The sequence below is a fragment of the Magnolia sinica genome, chromosome 4 (assembly GCF_029962835.1).
Source record: "Magnolia sinica isolate HGM2019 chromosome 4, MsV1, whole genome shotgun sequence".
In the NCBI taxonomy this organism is placed as follows: Eukaryota; Viridiplantae; Streptophyta; class Magnoliopsida; order Magnoliales; family Magnoliaceae; genus Magnolia; species Magnolia sinica.
Window position 1 is genome coordinate 17,236,032 of NC_080576.1, and position 10,060 is coordinate 17,246,091.

Sequence of the window (10,060 nt, forward strand, 5' to 3'; positions counted from 1 at the left end):
AACAACCATGGGTTCCGACAATCCCGCAACCCACCATTTCCAGCACCACCTACAGCCATCAATGGTCGAACCCATCTCCGCCTCTCCTCCTTTATCAGATGTGGTAGCAATGCTATCGATCTGAACCCATCGCAACCTCTTTTTTTCCAACTACTCTGTGCAGCAGTCGACTCTCGCTGCACTAGTGGTGCTGCCGTCGGTGCCATGGAAGAAGGTAGAAGAGGAGAGGCATTGCGGTTAGAGTCCAGCGGGGATGGAGATGGTGGTTCGGGTGGCCGGATCTTGTAGCTGTGAATTTTGCCGCGAGATGCCAGGGGCTGAGCATTTTCTTTTTTCCCTTTATTCGGACATGGAAAGTGGAGGAAGAGACGTGCGACTACATTTACGGAATGGCTGAGAACGACATTTTCCCTTCGGAAAGGGTTTGCTTTTGTTTTTTGGACGTGTCCATTGGGTCTAGTGCTTGGGCTTATGGAATGGGCCGTTGGACCTGTGTAGTGGCCCCTGCACATGGATTCTCTCTATGGGCCTGTCTAGTTGGCCTGTGCATTGGGCCTATTTTGGGCCTATTTATAGATTGATTTAGGCCCAAATGATAAACCCGTTTCCAGCAGATTGTGAGCCTAATTTGGATTAATTTAAGCATACATTGGGTCCTATTTTAGTGCCCACCTTGGAGATAAGTTTAAGCCCATTCCCAAACTATTTCAGGCCCGTTGACAAGGTCTGTTTGCAGGCTACCTTAGGCCCTTATTTGGTTTTGTTTGATACCCATTTTATACCCCACTTTAGGCCATTTCAGATTTAATGAAACATATATAAATTATTGATGGTTGGTAGGCTGTACCTGTTAAACAGCCTTGGTAATTTAGTAAATATGGTTATATTTACTATTCAGTCTTGATCTGGTGTAAAATAGGGTGATTACCCATCTGGTTGAGGCTGATATTAAGTCGTATGTTGACCATTAAGAATTTAATCCAACCATCACTCTAGAACTTTTGAGCCTACGGGCGGTCAACATCAGTCGTATTTTGGGCCAAATTAGAACCATTTCAGAATGGTTCATTATGGGTAGGACCATGTAGCAATCCTTGGGTCTGGGAGTGAGAATTAGAGCTGGTTGTGTTAGCCACCAAAGTGACCTCAATTGGCGAAATTTTTTGCTTTTAGACTTCAGTTTATGGAATTTAGTAACCATCCATATTAGGATTGCATTTAGTTGCGTTCGTTTCCATAGCAGGTAGTGGTCAGAACAAAGAGGTATCATCACTTAATAGGATATGAGCGGAGTGAAGTGATTGGTGATTGTTATAAAGTTTGAGAGATTCATTTTGCCCAAAGGTGATGGACGTCTTAAATTTATTTCACTAGCACTGATTGGCTTCATGTTCAATAAAGTCTCTTGTATATTACAATTTCGCCCAAAGGAGGAGTCACAATGATACGCCGGGCTCTTACCAGAATTTGATGATTATGACTCATCATCATTCTAGGTCATTTGATTAAAGGCTCAAATCAATCAAATGTTAATATATGCATAATGTTTGAGGTTTACATTTATGTAGTATTATGTGAGACTTGTTCATTCATTGATGTGATTATTATATTTTTTTTTCATGTCCAGCCATGATTGTTTCCAATATTCCAAACCAGTTTAATAATATACCTTTGCTTACTAAGTCCAACTGTAAGAAAAGGAAGCACTATTTAGGAAATCGTTCTTCAGGTCTTACAGAGGATTGCACACAATTTAAAGAATGAGTTGTTTCTAAGGATAAGAATCAAGTTTTAGTCTGTTTTGAGTCTAATTCAGCTGATATGTTCACAGACTCCTGGTGGATAGACTCTGATGCAATTATTCATATATGTAATTCCATATAGGATATGCTCTAAAGCCGGACACCAACCAATACAGAAAGATCGGTTTATATGGTGAACGACATTAGAGCAGACGTGGAAGCTATTGGAGTCTTTAAGCTTAGGTTATTGTCAGGACACTTTCTTGATCTAGTAGATTGTGTATGTGTGCCTTCTATAAGGTGCAACTTGGTTTCCATTTCCCGTTTAGACAAATTTGATTATCAGTTTAAATTTTGAAATAGAAAATTAAGTATTTCCTATGATTCGGTTTTGATTGGTTCTAACAGTTTAGTTAATAACCTTTATCAACTAGATTTGAATGTTTCACATGCCTACAGTATTAACCCATCACATGGAAACACTAAAGGCATTAAGCGAATGTTAGATTGTGAAAATTCATCCATGCTTTGACACAGACGATTAGGCCATATCTCTTGTGAGAGATTGGAAAGGCTTGTGTGTGAATGAATTCTTCACTTTCTAAACTTCTCAGACTTTGGAGTCTACATAGATTGTATTAAAGGTAAACAGACTAAACCAGGAAAAAGGGTGCCACTAGGAGCGTACGACTCTTGGAAGTAATTCATACAGACATCTGTGGACCGTTCCCTTCAGCATCTTGGAATGTGCATAGATGACTACTCTCGTTATGGGTACTTATACCTTATTAACGACAAATCAAATGCCCTAGATATATTTAAGATATATAAAACTGAAGTCAAGAATTAACTCGATAAAATGATAAAAGTCGTCAGATCCGACCGTGGTGGAGAGTACTACGGAAGGTATGACGAATCTGGGTGTAATCCAGGGTCATTCGCTAGATACCTACAAGATTGTGGCATCGTTGCTCATTATGCCATGCCTGGTATTCTAGAGCAAAATGGTGTATCGGAAAGGCATAATCGCACCCTAAAGGACATGGTCCGGTCTATGATTAGTAATTCAACGTTACTAGAATCTTTGTGGAGTGATGCGTTGAAAACAGTTGTGCATATCCTGAATAGACTCCCAAATAAGGCTATAATGAAACTCCATATGAATTGTGGACAGGGCGAAAGCCTAGTTTATGATACTTTCATGTATGAGGTTGTCCTGCTGAAGCCAAACCGTATAACCCTCATGAAAGAAAGCTTGATCTTAAAACGGTTAGTTGCTTCTTTATTGGATACCCAGAAAGATCTAAATGATTCAGATTCTATTGTCCATCATATTCCGTGAGAGTTATTGAGATTGTGAATGCCAGGTTTATTGAGAATACTGAAGATAGTGGGAGCGCGAACTTAAAAAACATTATGTTTGAGGAAGAACGGATTGTGATTCCCACCATAATCATTCAGAGTAGCATGATTATCCGTTCAACAACGGACCCTAAGATCCCTATGGATGACCATATAGAGCCTCAAATACAACCCACTGATGAGGAAACAGAAAACCTAATTCAGAATAATGATCCTTTAAGACGATCACATAGAGAGAGAAGATCTGCGATTCCAGATAGTTACATCGTCTATTTGTAGGAGCATGACTTTGATATTGGGACTAAAAAGGATCTTGTATCTTTTTCACAAGTCAAACAAAGTGTAAATTCTTATCAATGGTTCGATGCCACGAAGGATAAATTGATCATCTATGAAAGACAACAAAGTCAGGGACCTTATTGAATTGCCTAAAGGGATTAGGCCGATTGGTTGTAAGTGGGTACTTAAAATCAAACGAGATTCTAAGGGCAATATCGAAAGGTATAAATCTAGACTAGTTGCAAAGGGTTTCAGTCAACGTGAGGGTATTGACTTTAAGGAGACTTTCTCACCTATGTTGAAGAAAGATTCATTTAGGATCACTATGGCTCTTGTGGCTCATATGGATTTAGAGCTGCATCAAATGGACGTGAAAACTGCGTTTCTCAATGGAGACCTAAGTGAGAACATATATATGTTACAATCAGAAGGTTTTAAAGCTAAATGCTTAGAACATCTATTCTGAAAGCTTAAAAGGTCTATTTATGGGTTGAAACAGGCATCACGACAGTGGTACCTAAAGTTTCATAAAGTTGTTTCTTCATATGGTTTCATTGAAAACACTGCGGATGAGTGTATATACATGAAAATTAGTGGGAGTAAGTTTATTATTTTAGTCTTGTATGTTGACGACATTTTGTTGGCCAGTAGTAATATTGGATTGTTGCGTGAGATTAAGAAATTTCTGTCTCAAAACTTTGAGATAAAAGATCCTAGTGATGCATCATTTGTCATCGGCATTCAGATTAGGTGGGACAGATTACGTAGACTGCTTGGCTTGTCGCAAAGGGCTTATATCGATAGGGTTCTCGAAAGGTTTAACATGTAAGGTTGTGTTCCTGGCCAAGCATTTATTGTAAAAGGTGATAGGTTTAGCTAATTTCAGTGTCCTAAGAACGACCTAGAGAAGGACAAGATGAAAGATATTCTATATGCGTCAGCAGTAGGGAGCATCATGTATGCTTAGATTTGTGAGTGCCCAGATATTACTTTTCTGATTGGAATGTTAGGCAGGTATCTTAACAATCCAGGAATGAATCATTAGATAACGGTTAAGAAAGTATTACGCTACCTGCAAAGGACAAAGGACTTTGCACTCACATATAGTAGATCTGACCATTTGGAGTTAGTTGGATATACAGATGCAAATTTTACGGGTTGTCTTGATAGTAAGAAGTCCACCTTGAGCTATGTATTTATGATAGGAGGTGGAGCTGTATCATGGAAGAGTGTAAAATAGTCCATTACCGCGTCTTTTACCATGGAAGCAGAGTATGTAGCTTATCATGAAGCCACGAGTCAAGCGATCTGGTTTCAGAGTTTTTTCTCTGGTTTACGGGTTGTACAGATAATCCCGAACCATTGAAAATCTATTGTGATAGTTCAGCTGTAGTTAATTTCTCCAACAACAACATGCATTCATCGAGGTCAAAGCATATTGATATTAAGTATCTTGTTGTGAAAGATAGAGAGTTCAGAATCATCAGGTGTCTGTAGAAGTTATCGGCACGAGGCAGATGATAGCAGATCCTCTCACTAAAGGTCTTCCGATTACGGTCTTTAAAAAATATGTGACGTTTATGCGAGTTGTAGATTCCAAGGATGTATTTCAGTAGTGAGAGTTTTTCAATTTTGATCCAATTATGTATAGACATTTCAGAAATCTCTTTATGCATTGATGATTCTGTTATTCAGTTTATATCTTGCTTCTCCTTCAGTGTGCACTTTCAGTTTTGAGTAAGCAAGAATTTGGTTTGTGTCTTGGTGACACGTTTAGATGGACTACTTGAAGATAGGTACATGTGATCATATTAGATGTGCAATCTTCATACCACACCCCGTATCCTTGATCCATGTCATTGAGGCTATTGGTATTCGTGATCGTGATTCCTTGCACTTTGAAATGTATAAATGTTGTGTTGACTACCATGTTTCAATATCTGTAGTCTTGATGGACCGGATCTGACAAGCATTGCTCATAATTATCCAACGATATTGTTTTGAAATTCAGTAGGGCACCCATTAGGAACTTTCAAAAGCAAATGCATTTTTTAAAAATTATTTTCACAATTTAAATAAAATATTTTGTTTTCTTTCAGAGATCAGTGTAGCCCAAGTGGGAGAATGTAAGACTCTTATTAGGTGGGCCACACATGATCATCAGATTTGACCGTTGGATTATTCAGATTGAGCGATTCAGTGGGTCCCACTACAGTTGTGATCATTGTATAAAGGTTTGGGGAAGGATGCTTGAGCCATTATCCCTATACTCGGTTATTTAGCCAGATATGGAAACCTACGGTGTGGAGACCCTAGAGGGAGAAGTGTGATGGGCAAGCTTCTAGCCCTCTTTCCTATATATAGATGTCTTGGTCCCCTTACCAACACAACAGAGAAAACCTAATCCCATTGAAGGTTCTCCTAAAGGTGCAAGGTGTAGAAGATCAAGATTCTTGTCGGCGGAATGTCTTCCCAATCAGGTACGCTTTTAGATTATGGTTTTGAATCTCCATTGTTGATGCATAGATGATCCGTCAATTCCGCAATACAGGTGTAACAACAAACAATAAAGTTAGTGGCATGAAGAAATAGATGGACAAGATCTTTTGATGTAAGATAGGGACAGTCAGGGATGTTTAGGATGATCTGATTGTTGTGATTTTTGGCACGGTTGGACGATCCATGGAGGCGATGCGGAATGAGTCTAAATGCAGTTAGGTACATGGGAATGTTTCGAGAATGAGAGACCACTAATTCATCTCTCATATCATTAAAAAAATGGTGGTGACTCTTCAACGGTACAATGGGGTAGTTTTCAGACTACTAGATTTGGACTGAGGGATGTGCATTGCCTGCAGCCCTAGGTTCTTTGGGCCACCATGATGTATGTGTTATATCCATTGGTTCATCTGTTTAGCCAACTCATTTTTTGACATGAGCCCAAACATGTGGCAAATCACAAACTCAAGTGGATCACAACACAGAAATAGTGTTATATATCATCCAATTTGTTTACAAGTGACTCGAATATGGATGAAGGGAAAATGCAAATATCAGCCAAAAATCAGCTTGATCCAAGACTGTTATAACCCTAGGAAGTTTTTAAAGTCGATGTCTTTATCCATGGCATTTCCTGTAGCATGGTTGGCTTGAGGTTTAGATCTTTACTAAGGGAATGTTTGTTTTGATGTAAATGGAGGTCAGTAACTTACTGGAAATAGATAATAATAATAATAATTATTATTATTTATGTCTATTTAACAGTTGAAAATAATTTAACCTTGAAACTCAGTTCAAAAAAGGCTAATTTAAATATATGAAGTCCACCATCCATTTTACCTAAATATTTTAGGACATGAGCTAAAAAAATGAGGCAAATTTAAAGCTCACATGGCCCATACCTTAGGAAATCCCGATCATAAAAGGTTTTTACTGGTGGGCGTTCAACCTACTGCTTCGGTGTGACGTGGTCCCCTTGAGCTTTGGATTTGCCTCAATTTTGAGTTCATGCCCTAAAATCACCTTGCAAAATGGATGAATGATATGGATAAGCCACATGTATCACAATGGGCCTCATATAAAATTCAAACCCTTGGTTTTGGTTTTAACGTAAAAAAGTTAGTCATTGTCGGCTTAGAAAAAAGATTAATGAATTACATTGTAATTAATCATTATCCATTTGCAGGAATTTTCGAGGGGGCAAATAAAAAACAAGCACTACGTGAGTTTGGACTCATGCCCTAAAATGAGCTGGTAAAATGGATGGATGGAGTGGATATAACACATTCGCCAGGGTGGGACCAAAAGAGCTTAGGGCCGGCATTAGGCAATCCATGTCCCTGACTAGGAAGATAATATCATCAACCTGAAAAGATAATATTGTTAATCACACATGACATAATCTAAAACCTGCCCTGGGAAGATTAATATTTATCAAATTTGATCTTTTGTCAGATTTCGCGGTTGAGCCAAACGGGTTCACTCTATCCGCCTCAATCAAAGCGTGTTTTGAGGTTGGAGATGTGAGGCTTGGGATGGGATTCCATGGGAAGATATTGGGTTGTGGGTTCGATTCCAATTGTGTGATTGCCAGTTCTTTGATAGATATGTATGGGAGGAATCTAAGTTTAGAAGACGCACGGAGGGTGTTCGACGAAATGGTTGAACCAGATGCAATTTGTTGGACTTCACTTATTTCAGTGTTTACAAGGAATGAATGGTTTGAGGAAGCTTTGGGTTTGTTTTACCTGATGAAGAGGAATTATGGATTAGTTTCCGATGGTTTTACGTTCGGGGCCGTTCTGACTACTTGTGGTAATTTGGGGCCGTTGAAACAGGGGAAAGAAGTGCATGCTAAGGTTATTACCACTGGAATTCGCAGTAATGTCGTTGTTAAGAGTAGCCTTGTTGACATGTATGGGAAATGCAAATCAGTTGAAGATTCTCGTCGGGTCTTTAATCGGATGACCATGAAGAAATCGGTTTCATGGTGTGCATTGTTTGGTGAGTTCTGTCAAAATGGTAATTATGAATCTGTTCTTGGGCTCTTTAGGGAGATGAAGAAAGAGGGAGATCATTACAGCTTCAGCACAGTGTTTCGTGCTTGTGCCGGTCTAGCAGCTGTGAGACTAGGGAAAGAGGTTCATTGTCAGTATCCAAGGATCGGGTGATGGAGGGATGTGATTGTGGAATCGGCTCTCGTTGATCTTTATACGAAGAGCGGTTATATCAATCATGCTTACTGAGTTTTTACTAAGATTCCTGTTAGGAATTTGATTACTTGGAATTCGATGATTTGTGGCTTTGCTCAGAATGGTAAAGGAGAGGAAGCTCTTAGGATGTTTGATGGGATGACTAAGGAAGGGATTAGACCTGATTATATCAGTTTTATTGTTGTTCTTTTTGCTTGTAGCCATTCTGGTTTTGTTGACAGAGGGCGAGGGTATTTTATATCAATGAAGGAAGATTACAGTATTAAAGTCGGGATTGAGCATTACAATTGCATGGTTGATCTTCTTAGCCAAGCCAGGCTACTTGAAGAAGCAGAAGATTTGATAGGGAAGGCAGAAGATTTTTGGGATGATTCATCTCTTTGGGCAGCTCTTCTCAGTGCGTGCACAGAACATTCAAACATGGGTGTAACTGAGTGCGTGGTGAAGAAGATGATGGAACTGGAGCCAGACTACCATTTGAGCTACATCCTTCTTGCCAATGTATATAAGGCAGCTGGTTCGTGGTGTGATGCTCTGAAGATAAGAAAGCTGATAGAAAATAGAGGGATAAAGAAAACACCGGGGAAGAGCTGGATTGAAGTTAAAAGCAATGTCAGTTCTTTTCTCCATCCTACTAATTTGGATCCATTAAAGGAAGAGAGTCCCTTAGATATCAAGGGTTTGAATTCAAGGGTGGGGAGAGTTGGATGTGGACAAGATGTAGTCCATGAAACTGATAAGCGAGCTATAGGTGACTAGCAGTGCAATCTCGGGCAAGGATAGGAAGGTTCGGAAGAGGGTGGCTAATAGGATTTTCACCTCTAATTCCCTGTTTAGGCAATTTGAGCGAATGGTAGGCATCTGTATCCTTTTGCAAAAACTTAGGGCTCCAATACCTCCAAGGATGCAAGCTTTTGCAAGAGTTCACTATAGAAAACAAAATCTTTAAATGGGTCTCTTTTCTAGGTCACGACAAGCTGGATGTCTCAGGCCATTCCGTCCTGGTAGTTCTAGCATTTGGAAAATGCTTCTTCAACACAAATATGTGGAGGCTTTGGAGAGAGGAATTCCAAGATCTTGAAGGCAAAGTGGTGCTGCTTAATGCCTTAAAGGGCTCAATTTCTTCAATACCAGTTGGGCAAGCTCATCATCAGCCTGAGTTCAGGTTGTTTTCTATGGTGTCTTTATACAGAGATTCAATAGAATTCATAGGGAGAGGGGATGCTGTCATTTTGTATTCAAGTTTTGAAGAGTTGAGGACTCATATGGATTTTTGAAGACCAACCCAAATAGGAAAGATTGTATGTCAAGATGAAAATGAACTAGATTATCCTCACTGAGGAATCAAATCAAATGATAGAGCTTTTTCTTTATATATATATATATATATATATGGATGGAACAGTAAATTGGCCATCTTGAGGAAACTATTTTCATTTTCCAACAAATATCCATACAAGTACATTTCCAAAACAAAAAAAATAAAAAAATAAAAAAAATAAAAATCCATGCAAGACATTGTTGAGGGTCAAATATTGCATATTAGACCCCAACTTTTACTTGATTTTACGTACATGATAATGCTTAAATGATCTACTTTAATCATGTTTTTATTGCAAGGTAAATTTAAGAGCTTGGACTGAAAAGGGTGCTAAAGGCATGGATTTGATGCTCAAGAATCACCAAGGCAAGGGACGGATCTTAGGGGACCGAGATCGAAGAATTCACACGTCAAAGATCCGAGAAAATCAAGTGATTAAAGTTAAATAGGCCTGAAAGTCGTCCTGAATGCAAGATCACAGGGTTCCCACCATCCTTTTGGCTCGAAACTTTATATCTGGCCTGAAGACCCTAAATTAACCGTACATGTCAAAATTCATCCTTGGGGCAGTCGTGGAGTGGACGAGAGAAAGAGATAGAGAGGTGGACGACTGGCGGCATCAGAGTTCTTCTTCTCCTTCTTCT

At 39.2% G+C, this 10,060-nt stretch overlaps 1 pseudogene; it reads left to right on the forward strand.

Moving 5' to 3' along the window:
- Nucleotides 1–2,601: 2,601 nt before the first annotated feature.
- Nucleotides 2,602–9,108, forward strand: LOC131244053 (pentatricopeptide repeat-containing protein At1g03540-like; annotated as a pseudogene).
- Nucleotides 9,109–10,060: the final 952 nt, after the last annotated feature.